General features: G+C 38.1%; 1 long non-coding RNA gene across 3 annotated transcripts in view; it reads left to right on the forward strand.

The window, feature by feature from the left end:
* LOC117401612 (uncharacterized) overlaps positions 1–10,622 on the forward strand; it is a 30,604-nt gene that overhangs the window by 14,827 nt on the left and 5,155 nt on the right. For all 3 annotated transcript variants that reach the window (XR_009329663.1, XR_009329664.1, XR_004544360.3), the window contains exon 4: positions 7,701–7,795. This is a non-coding gene — a long non-coding RNA (uncharacterized LOC117401612). The remainder of the gene's footprint in view (positions 1–7,700; positions 7,796–10,622) is intronic.

The raw sequence follows: 10,622 nt of genomic DNA on the forward strand, positions 1-10,622 counted from the left end.
CCTAGGTCAAATGGGTGCATTAAGGTCAGATTAGGCTGGCATATTCCTCTGCTTTCTGCTGTTTTATATTCAAATGACATTCTTTCAAGACTCCAAGGCTTTCGCAAATAATTAGTTATATTTGTTTTTGAGAGGCAGAAAACTGCATGCACTGTAAAAGCACTGTAAATTACAACTGATATAGATCCCTAATGTACTTACTGTGCTGCCTAGTTGCACTTATCAGTGCCCTACATATAGAATATATTAGATTTCTGACTTTTTCTTGTACCACTGCCAGGAACAGCTTATATCAGTTCAGGGTCATTACCTACATTTCTGCTAATAAATGGGTTCTGATAACATCTGTGCTAAGCTACAATGGAAATGGGTTAATCCCTCTGGTTGCTCCATCAAACTGAACTGCATTACAAAGCAGAAAAATTAAGGAGAAATACTATTTCTAAAAGAACAACACCCTTGAATCAAAAATGGTTTTGTGATTTAAAATGGCGGATTGCTAGGTTTTTTTGGTGAGCTGACATGGTGGTACTGCATTCAGAAACGCATATGCAGCTGAGTCTAATTCATAAGAACATACAAATTTGAATGGATTCTTAGACATTGCTGTTACATTCTGTTTGCAACGGTGATCATAATTTGATGCAAATAGGATTTAAAGGCAATTATTTTCAGAATGTAATGGTTGTTTTGCAGATGAGATGCCACACAAATACTGACACATGACTGTGGAAAGACTTTTTTTTGCCAGTGCAAACGATTATCAGTATTTAAAAAAAAACAAAAACATTTGACAGCCGTTCCCTTTTGTGTGTGTGTGTGTGTAGGGTGGGACATTGTTCCTTAATGGACCCGCTTTACCTTTATCTTTTAAAAAAAAAAAAACCTCTTAATGAATTTTCCAAGGGATCAAAGACGCCAGTTTACTAGATGAGCCCTGTAAGTACAGACCACAAGGCTCTGTCATGCTTCTTGTCTGTATCCTTTTACTTTGCCATCCTTTTAATGGTGTTTAAATTACAGACTTGTAGTCATGTTGTTAAAACAAAACCTCATTTGAGCAGACGTTCTTTTATTATAATGTTTATTTACCTTTACTGCAACCACCCTTTCATCTGTGTTGCCTGTTTTTTTATTTATCAAATGTTTTAAGTTAGGCCTTTGAAGTAGAAATGTTTGATCACCTGTTTAAGGTGTAGGCTTTTGGGGATTCAGCCTCTTGAAATAGATATTCTGTCTTGCAGTCTATGGGCTGCCAAATTGTCTTGGCACAGCCAGCTGACGTATGCATGTCTAAATCCAAAAGGTAACCTGTGTTTAGAATAGCTCTTAAGGAGTAGAAAAATAACAGCAACGCAATTGGCTTCATGCTGGGGTAGGCATTATCATTGATGCATTTGTTGCACAGTTAATGTCTGTTTATTTTTTAGTTCTCCACTCAATACTATAATGCTTACTGGTATCATTTACATGCAGCATTTCTTTGCTGAATGCACTCTTTTAAATTATGACTTGCCTGTGCTATGGCCTGCGCCATTTTTCAGTTTCATTCCCTCTGGGATGAACCTTCAAACACTAAACTGCAGGGCTCGATATGAAGACGCAGAGAACCTTCAAACACTAAACTGCAGGGCTCGATATGAAGACGCAGAGAACCTTCAAACACTGAAATGTGGGGCTCAATATGAAGACGCGGATGAACCTTCAAACACTCAAATGCGAGGCTCGATATGAAGACAAAGATGAACCTTCAAACACTGAACTGAGAGGCTCGATATGAAGACACAGATGAACACTCAAATGCGAGGCTCGATATGAAGACGCAGATGAACCTTCAAACACTCAACTGCGAAGCTCGATATGAAGATGCAGGTGAACCTTCAAACACTCAAATGCGAGGCTCGATATGAAGACGCAGATGAACCTTCAAACACTCAAATGCGAGGCTCGATATGAAGACGCAGATGAACCTTCAAACACTCAACTGCGAAGCTCGATATGAAGACGCAGATGAACCTTCAAACACTCAACTGCGAAGCTCGATATGAAGACGCAGATGAACCTTCAAACACTCAACTGCGAAGCTCGATATGAAGATGCAGGTGAACCTTCAAACACTCAACTGCGAAGCTCGATATGAAGACGCAGATGAACCTTCAAACACTCAACTGCGAAGCTCGATATGAAGATGCAGGTGAACCTTCAAACACTCAAATGCGAGGCTCGATATGAAGACGCAGATGAACCTTCAAACACTCAACTGCGAGGCTCGATATGAAGACGCAGATGAACCTTCAAACACTCAACTGCGAAGCTCGATATGAAGACGCAGATGAACCTTCAAACACTCAACTGCGAAGCTCGATATGAAGATGCAGGTGAACCTTCAAACACTCAAATGCGAGCCTCGATATGAAGACGCAGATGAACCTTCAAACACTCAACTGCGAGGCTCGATATGAAGACCCAGATGAACCTGCAGACACTGAACTGCGAGGCTCGATATGAAGATGCAGATGAACCTTCAAACACTCGGCTGCGGGGCTCGATATGAAGACGCAGATGAACACTCAAATGCGAGGCTCGATATGAAGACGCAGATGAACCTTCAGACACTGAACTGTGAGGCTCGATATGAAGACGCGGATGAACCTTCAAACACTCAAATGCGAGGCTCGATATGAAGATGCAGATGAACCTTCAAACACTGAACTGCGAGGCTTGATATGAAGACACAGATGAACCTTCAAACACTCCAATGCGAGGCTCGATATGAAGACGCAGATGAACCTTCAAACACTGAACTGCGAGGCTCAATATGAAGACACAGATGAACCTTCAAACACTCGACTGCGGGGATCGATATGAAGACGCAGATGTCCTTGTGAAAATAAAATGTGGTTAATTGAAACTTTGCTATAGTTCATTTCAACGGATGTACGGATGATGTATAAATGAACATCTACCAATTTAAAGAAAGAAAGAATTGTAATAGTGAGATAAAAAAAAACCCATTGAATTCAGACTTTGCTGTGAAATTCTTCAAATGCAAAGTAATTGGGATCCATGCATTTTTCATAATTACTACTATTTACTAAGAAAACCGTATTACTTCCAATATACAGAGAATATTGATTAAATTACCATTCTTAAGCAGTTTGTGTATACTTTAGGTAGTGATAGAAGTATCAGTCCTACTAGGAAGCATGCATGCACCTCCAACATCTCACTCTATTATTATTATTATTATTATTATTATTATTATTATTATTATTATTATTATTATTATTATTATTATTATTTACCAAATAAGTCACATTTCTGTTAAATAACATAGATAGATAGATAGATAGATAATACAGTATATATGAATAAGGTTTCTAGCAGATCTCTACAATTGAGTATTGATTCCTTTGAGCAAATCCATGCTGATTATTGAGTGGGGAAATGGGGAGACAGATACTGTAAAGGTCAGTCTGCATTGGAACTGCATCTATTAATATTCACTTCAATGGGCAGAAAACACTGAATCATTGTACCACCAAAAGCAGGTTGACAACTCCATCTCAACAGATTACTTCCTTGTGATTTATATAAAAGGGCAGCAGTGGCTTCTAGCACTACTGAAATGTAGGCATGTAAGCTGCAAAATTATTTTGTTTTAACTACCATTAAAGGTGAAGTACCTCATAAATTACATGTCCCAATACTTCTGTTTATTTTAGTTTCCAAAGATTGTTAAATGTGTCATATGTGAAATCAGTACCTGGAAGATAAGGATAAATCGACATAATCTGTTGAGACAGCATTCTTCACGGATTATGTCCACTACGATCACATGTTCAGCTGCATTTAAAAAATCAGTCAGGCTTGTGATCAACTCAGTTGCTGCAATTAAATAATAATTAAGAAAGAGTATATAATAAGCCAAAGGTGACAATAGAAAGCAATAGAATGACACATTGTTATGTTCGTATGGATTTTCTGCAGCTTATAGCAGCCTGTGAGGGTATTTGAATTAAATCAGGAATTGCTGGACTTTTTTAAAGGAAGTGAAAGATGCAATTAGAAACTGAAACCATAATGATCTGAATAGAGTTCTACCAGAAAGAATTAACTGGGGGAGAGGGGGGAAGGATCTATTATTCAAAATGTAACACAATCTAGCTAAACTAAACCACAGACACTTAAGACTTCCAAGGGGAAGACTCTTCCAGCTAAGGAGCATGGCTGTTAACTGCAAACAGTCAATCCATGATGCTATCGGAGGCAGCAGCCCCAGTAGAAGCCCTTATCAGGCAGACTCCGCTTCTCGGATTTGGGTTTGCAGCCTCTGGAAAGCTGCCCGTTTGGAGTCGGCTCATCCCTGGGGGCATGCTATGCGGCTTGGCTGTGAGCCCCATCACCCTCGGCTTGTCGGCACCATAGGGATTACAAGCGAGAGAGGCTCGCTTCCACAGACCTGTGTACAGCACAATGCATCGGCTGCAGCCTCTTGCTCATTGCAGCAGCAAACGCTTCCACATAGAGGTTGCCCTGACAGTGACAGCTGCTATCACTGGGCTTCACTCTACTATGAGCAGCACATACAGTAAAGCCTATGTGCCTATGTTCAGCACATACAGTAAAGCTTACTCTTGTATGTGTGTGTGTGCGTGCATGTGTGTGTGTGTATATATATATATATATATATATTGTGACTAAATCATGCAGGGAATACATTTTAACATAGTACATACAATATTGTAATCCTTTAAATTCTGTTTTATCTGTGTGTCCATCATTTTAGTTTTGCAACTTCCATTTAAAATGAAATGGCTGCTAGTTGTGCAGTTTACTGTATACTACTCAACCCAACAGTTTTAATGTTTGTCATTCATCTCTGTTGTTTATGGCGTCCACATTATTAAAAGGGGTTTACAGAATAAAGTACTTGAATGTTATGATGGCATTGGGATACTGTGGCAGAGTGGTTGAAGTGACGTCACGGACCAGGAAGGAGCAACACAAAAACAAAGGCAGCAAAGGTGGGTACGGGAACAAGACGCGTTTGCGCTCGGCTTTTAATAATAAATCAAATAATAAACAAAACACTTACACACAACAAAAGGACTTAATGGCCAAAATAAACGAACAAACAAATACCGTGTGGTACAGCGGTAGCAGTTGCTTTGGGTGTATTCTCTCGCTCTATAGTACTCCCGTCTCTGGCTCAAAGGAAAAATGCCCCGATTAGCCTGGAGCGGGTTCTTTTAAGCTGTGGCTGGAGCCTTAATTAATTATCAATAAAACAATTACCTTGTTGAGGCTCCAGCCACATTCTCACAGGTTTTTAAATATAAATAATAAAAGATGCGGCGCTTTTAACTGCGCCGCAAACAAAAATACAAATAATAATAAATAGGGGCGGGACACTCCGCCACAGATACTCACATGTTCTCCTAAAACACTGCCGGGTGTACAGGGTAGCACGTGTTGCCTCCTGTAAATCATTTGGAACCTGAGCATAAAAAACCTTACAGTGTGTTGAGTCCAAAACAGTGTCTTTTTCAATCTCTATGCCATGTAATGCCATTGTTTCCAATTCAACAACATTCAATAGAAGGCCATATCTTACCTTGTTTTAAAAAAAAAAAAAAAAAATCAAATTTGAATTTGTCTTGCTTTTTTTTTTTTTTAACCGACGTAAGTGGTTTCTACTGTCAGCTTCCTTCAACGTGTTGCTAGTGTCCTCATTCCTATAGAGCAGCACAAGCCGCAGGCATTTTCTCTCTAGTTGGACAGATGCACTGATTAGTCTGGAGGGCAGACACCTCCGCTTGTCCCCAGTCCCTTCTGCTTTCTCTTGTGAAGCATCAAGCGGACACTTCTTCTCTGAGGGCAGCGCACATCAAGCAGACACAAGTTCATGTCAGGTGGCTCTTTCATCTGCTGATTAGCTTAGGCAAGGAAGGGTTTGTTCTGAAAGCTTGTCCAGTCTCCGCTTCCCCAGCCAGAGATAGCTGCCGCCCCTGGCCCTGCAAAGTCATCTGGTATCATCGTGTACAGTGGGTACATTCTGAAGAGAAGTGACACCAGCGTTAATGTCAGTGTTACTTTCCGAAACTGCATTAAAACCAGCAACACAAAAAATGCAAAACTCTACCTACCTTGACCATCAATTTGGTCCTACCACTTTTTGCCCTCAATTAATGCCCTTCATACTAGTTACTGTCTATCTATGTGTTAGATACTTGTCAGCAGGCATTTTTTTTTAAATCTAGGCTACTATTATCCTCTAGTTTCAGGTGATTCCTAGTTTCAGATGACATGCATCACCTTCTGCCTTTTCTCACTATACCATAGTTCTCTAGGGCACGTACTGTTTTCTGTGTTACTATGCAGTTGTAGGATCCTTACCAGTTAGTGCTCTGACAGCTTTCTAGTCTAATAACACAGTGTCTGTTTTCCTTTAAATGGATGTTGAGATTAATATGCTGTCAATTTGTTATTTGCTGAGACCTAGAATGGATTTAAGTTAGGACAACATGCTTTTTACACACCAGCACCAAATAAATGCCACTGTGTACAATTTAAATATGAAAATCTATTAAATATATATATAAAAAATATATAGGCTTAACAAGTGTGTAAGATCAGCTTACAGTGGGATGTATGAGGAAGAAAACCACCATTTAAAATAAGGGTTACTTTCTAGCTAATGGTGTGGCAATGCATCTATCATAGCTATTCTAACTGCACTTCCCACTGATTACCTACTTTGTATAATTTTGAATACTGAATATTTCTGGCACATAGCCAGCTCTCCTTAAGGAAACAAATAATAGCATCCCCAAAAGTATGTGATTTGTATATACCTCCCTAGTTCTTTGTTCATTCCTTTGGTTGCCCTAAAGAGCCAGGTTTTGATGAAGTAAGACAGAAGGCATGTTCCATGGTTGCTTGATGGCAACTTAATTAGGACAAGATGTGCCTTTACAAGCGACAGTATAAATGTAAGTGGACTATGTGGAGAAAACTAGCATATTTTACACAACCTGGCAGTATTACGGTTCTTGCACTATACATAAATAAATCTGAAACTCATTTAAGAAATTTACATTTGGCTTAGTTCCATCTATACCAGACCACCCTGGATGTTTACGTGAATGTGTGTGACTGCATGGATTTTTTGTCTGTGTCGACAAAGTGAAGAGAGGAGGGCTTAGTTTGCTTAGGCTGCAGAATTATTGATTCCTTATTTAAATACAGTATCCCCTGTAAAGATTTTCAGTGGAAGACTGTGGGTCTGGTCAAAGCCTGGTAACTTGTGTTGAGTAGGTATACCTGAATAATTTACTCAATTTACAGAAAACCACATTACTTGTTTGTAAAACACCTTAGGAAAACTAGGCTCTTTGTGAGGGAATTCAAGTTGTAGTCTGCTTTCAAAATAACATACACAGTATTTGTTATTTTCTTGTTTTAAGGGTTTCTGTACAAAACATAGTTACTTACCGGGCTAAAAATCTGACCTTTAATGATTTTAGAATAATAGAATATTTTCTGTTTCCAACTTTGCTGACATGCTGAAAAATTCATCATGTATTTCACTGCTGTGTTTTTGTGTCTGCTGTCATAAAGTTGATCACACAAACGCCTTTTTAATCTACCATATTTTCCAAATGATATGATTCATACTGGGTGTTTTTCCATTTCAGACTTCCAGCTTTGTTTCTACCTTGCAAGAAAAAGCCACACCTCCTCTGTAAATAGTGAAGTGGTGGCTAACCCTTTGGAACCATCTACATTCACGGTAATGCCATCTACATTGTTAACCCACCAGTTTCATTACAGATGTTATTACAGCTGTGACTTTCACAAATGCAGGTGTTTAATATGAAACAGAAAAAAGAGAGACATTGAAGTAACTTAAGCTATTTGCTGAATATGAAAACGTGAATTATTATTAACTGCTTAAAGATGATATATACCTGTATGGGGTTAACTGTGATTTATTTCTGTATCTACCATGGAAGTATTTTAAATTATATTTATAATATGACTATATTGGAGACAGAAATAAAATTGTTATGGTTTCAGATAGAGGGCTTAACTCCAATCAGATACTAAGTTAGTTAATCGGTCCTGCTAAGGGTCAGTTAACTAATTTGTGACCTGATTGGAACAAAAAAGTAAAGTTGTGCACCAGTGCCCTAACTGTACATACATCAGCAATGCCCCCTAAATTGGAATCTGATTAATCAATACCCCAGCATACTGTATATATGACACAAGGGAATAATTTTTAAAAAGCAGTATTGCTGTAGCAAGCCTTTGATGTGGTAACAATAGCTTTAATAGCAAGCGTTTTTTTAATCAGTATTAATTAATACCATCAGTCTGATGTTGTCCGATAGCATTATGCATTTATAGAATCTGCCCTGTATGCCAGCTCATCTTTTTGAGCAAAGTCATGATTTGGCATCAAAAAGTCTGTCTGCGAAAGTCTGTTGTATAATCTAATTCAAGATAGTCTGATAAAGCCCTTCTATAAACGAGCATATTGAAAAAAAAAAAAACTTTTTGTATGCCCCAATTTTCTCTTGGTAACTTTCTTTTTTTGAGATTCTCATTTATAGTAGGGTAAGCTACCACAGTGAAGATTTTAATGAAAGAGGTCTTTGGATTGAAAAAAGAATAATTAGCAGTGACAGCACAGGACACAAAGTGACAATAACTATAAAAGTGAGGGCAGTAAAACCCAGTGGTTTGCATTCAAGACCATTTTAATCAATACCTCACTTGTAGAAGAGATTCATTTATATCCATTCATTTTTTTTTTTTAAACCAGTTGGTGGCTCCCACTGAGAATCAGCCTTGCTCTGTGGCGCCTCTTGTTTAATGTTAAAAGTTGGTGGCCCGTGGCCAAACAGTTATTCAGGAGAAATTGTTATGATCATCCTCCACACAATGGAAATGTTCAGACTCTGCAGAAGTTCTATATTATAATTCCCACAGGAGCAACTTTGAGTCAGTGGGATCAAGGAATGCCACTGTGAAATGGGGGTTATCATGGGAAAACTCTTAAATCTGATCCTGTGGTCCAATCTCTCCTCTATTTACAGCCAGAAATGAAATGTCTTCTTATGTTTAAACATGGTAGCACATTTATTTTTAGCGTATGTTATTATGCCCAGTTGCCAAGTGTCAGGTGCCATGTATTGAGTTTGCAAGCTGCTATATAGATAACAATAAGTAACAGTAAATCTAATAATGTTAAATTCAACTTACATGTTAATTATTATTATTTTTATTTATTAGCAGACGCCCTTATCCAGGACGACTTACACTTATTACAAGATATCACTTTATTTTTACATACAATTACCCATTTATACAGTTGGGTTTTTACTGGAGCAATCTAGGTAAAGTACCTTGCTCAAGGCTACAGCAGCAGTGTCCCCCACCTGGGGTTGAACCCACGACCCTCCGGTCAAGAGTCCACAGCCCTAACCACTACTCCACACTGCTGCCCTGTAATTGATGTCTCTGTTTACTTTCTTCCAGCCTAGCAATACAAAGCCAGGATATAATCATGGGTTATTAATCTATAAAGTGTTCTTATAAAAGCCTGTTACACTGAAGAATCAGGGCATTTTAATAAACGTGTATGCAAGAGAACAAAGGGCATTATATTGCTATATGTTTACCAGGGTATGAAATCCTTTCTAAACCCCTATAGATTAATTTCTACTGAAGTGAGAATATTTATTTTTAATACTTACATATAATGAAATCCTGCATGGGACTGCTTTGAACAAAACTGCCTGTGATCTTAATATTGTTTCTGTACCTGCCCCATCAAAGAACTGCATTCTGTTAACCTTTAGCAGTGTTTGAAGGATGACTATAAAACTATAAAGTATGTTATTACTGTATCATCTGAAAGGGGTGTATTATTTGTGACCTATACTGATTGCTATTTACTTTCTGCCTGGTAAAACAAGACATCCTGGTATCTTTTCCATTTTTTGTTTTTTTGTTTAAATAAATCCTTACCCATTCATACATTTCACTAGGTTGTTTAAAGACGATACTGTTTGAGTTTGTGTGTCCAGTCACGTTCTGCCATTCACATGACATATGAGACACATATGGGTTATAAATATAAACTACAGCTATGGCCAAAAATGTTGCTCCACCTAGAGTTTTATGAACATAATTTATGTCATCAAAGAAACTACAAAATGATATCACACTGGAAGCCATAATATTAATACAGTATTTCATGTTAGATTTTTAAATGTCACATTTTCCGTTCTTGTCAGTTTCTTGTTAAGTATATGGAAAACTACAAAGCAGTGTGCAATTAAATGTATTAACGTAACATTACTCAGTAGGTTTCATTCAACATTATGAAGCAAAAATTGTACAGAAAAATAATCAGAATCATGTTCCGAAAGATGTAGCCCAAAGACTACCAACCATGTACACACAACTCAAATATGACCGTGATAGTCACAGGGAGGTGAAGCAGTCTGGTCCCAAAAGAACATTTTCACAGACTTGCCGAAATGCCAGAAACATGCAGCTTCAAAAGATCACAGCTATTTATTTTTTTTTTTTTCGTTGTTTGCTGT

The sequence above is a fragment of the Acipenser ruthenus genome, chromosome 10 (genome assembly GCF_902713425.1).
Source record: "Acipenser ruthenus chromosome 10, fAciRut3.2 maternal haplotype, whole genome shotgun sequence".
Taxonomy (NCBI): Eukaryota; Metazoa; Chordata; class Actinopteri; order Acipenseriformes; family Acipenseridae; genus Acipenser; species Acipenser ruthenus.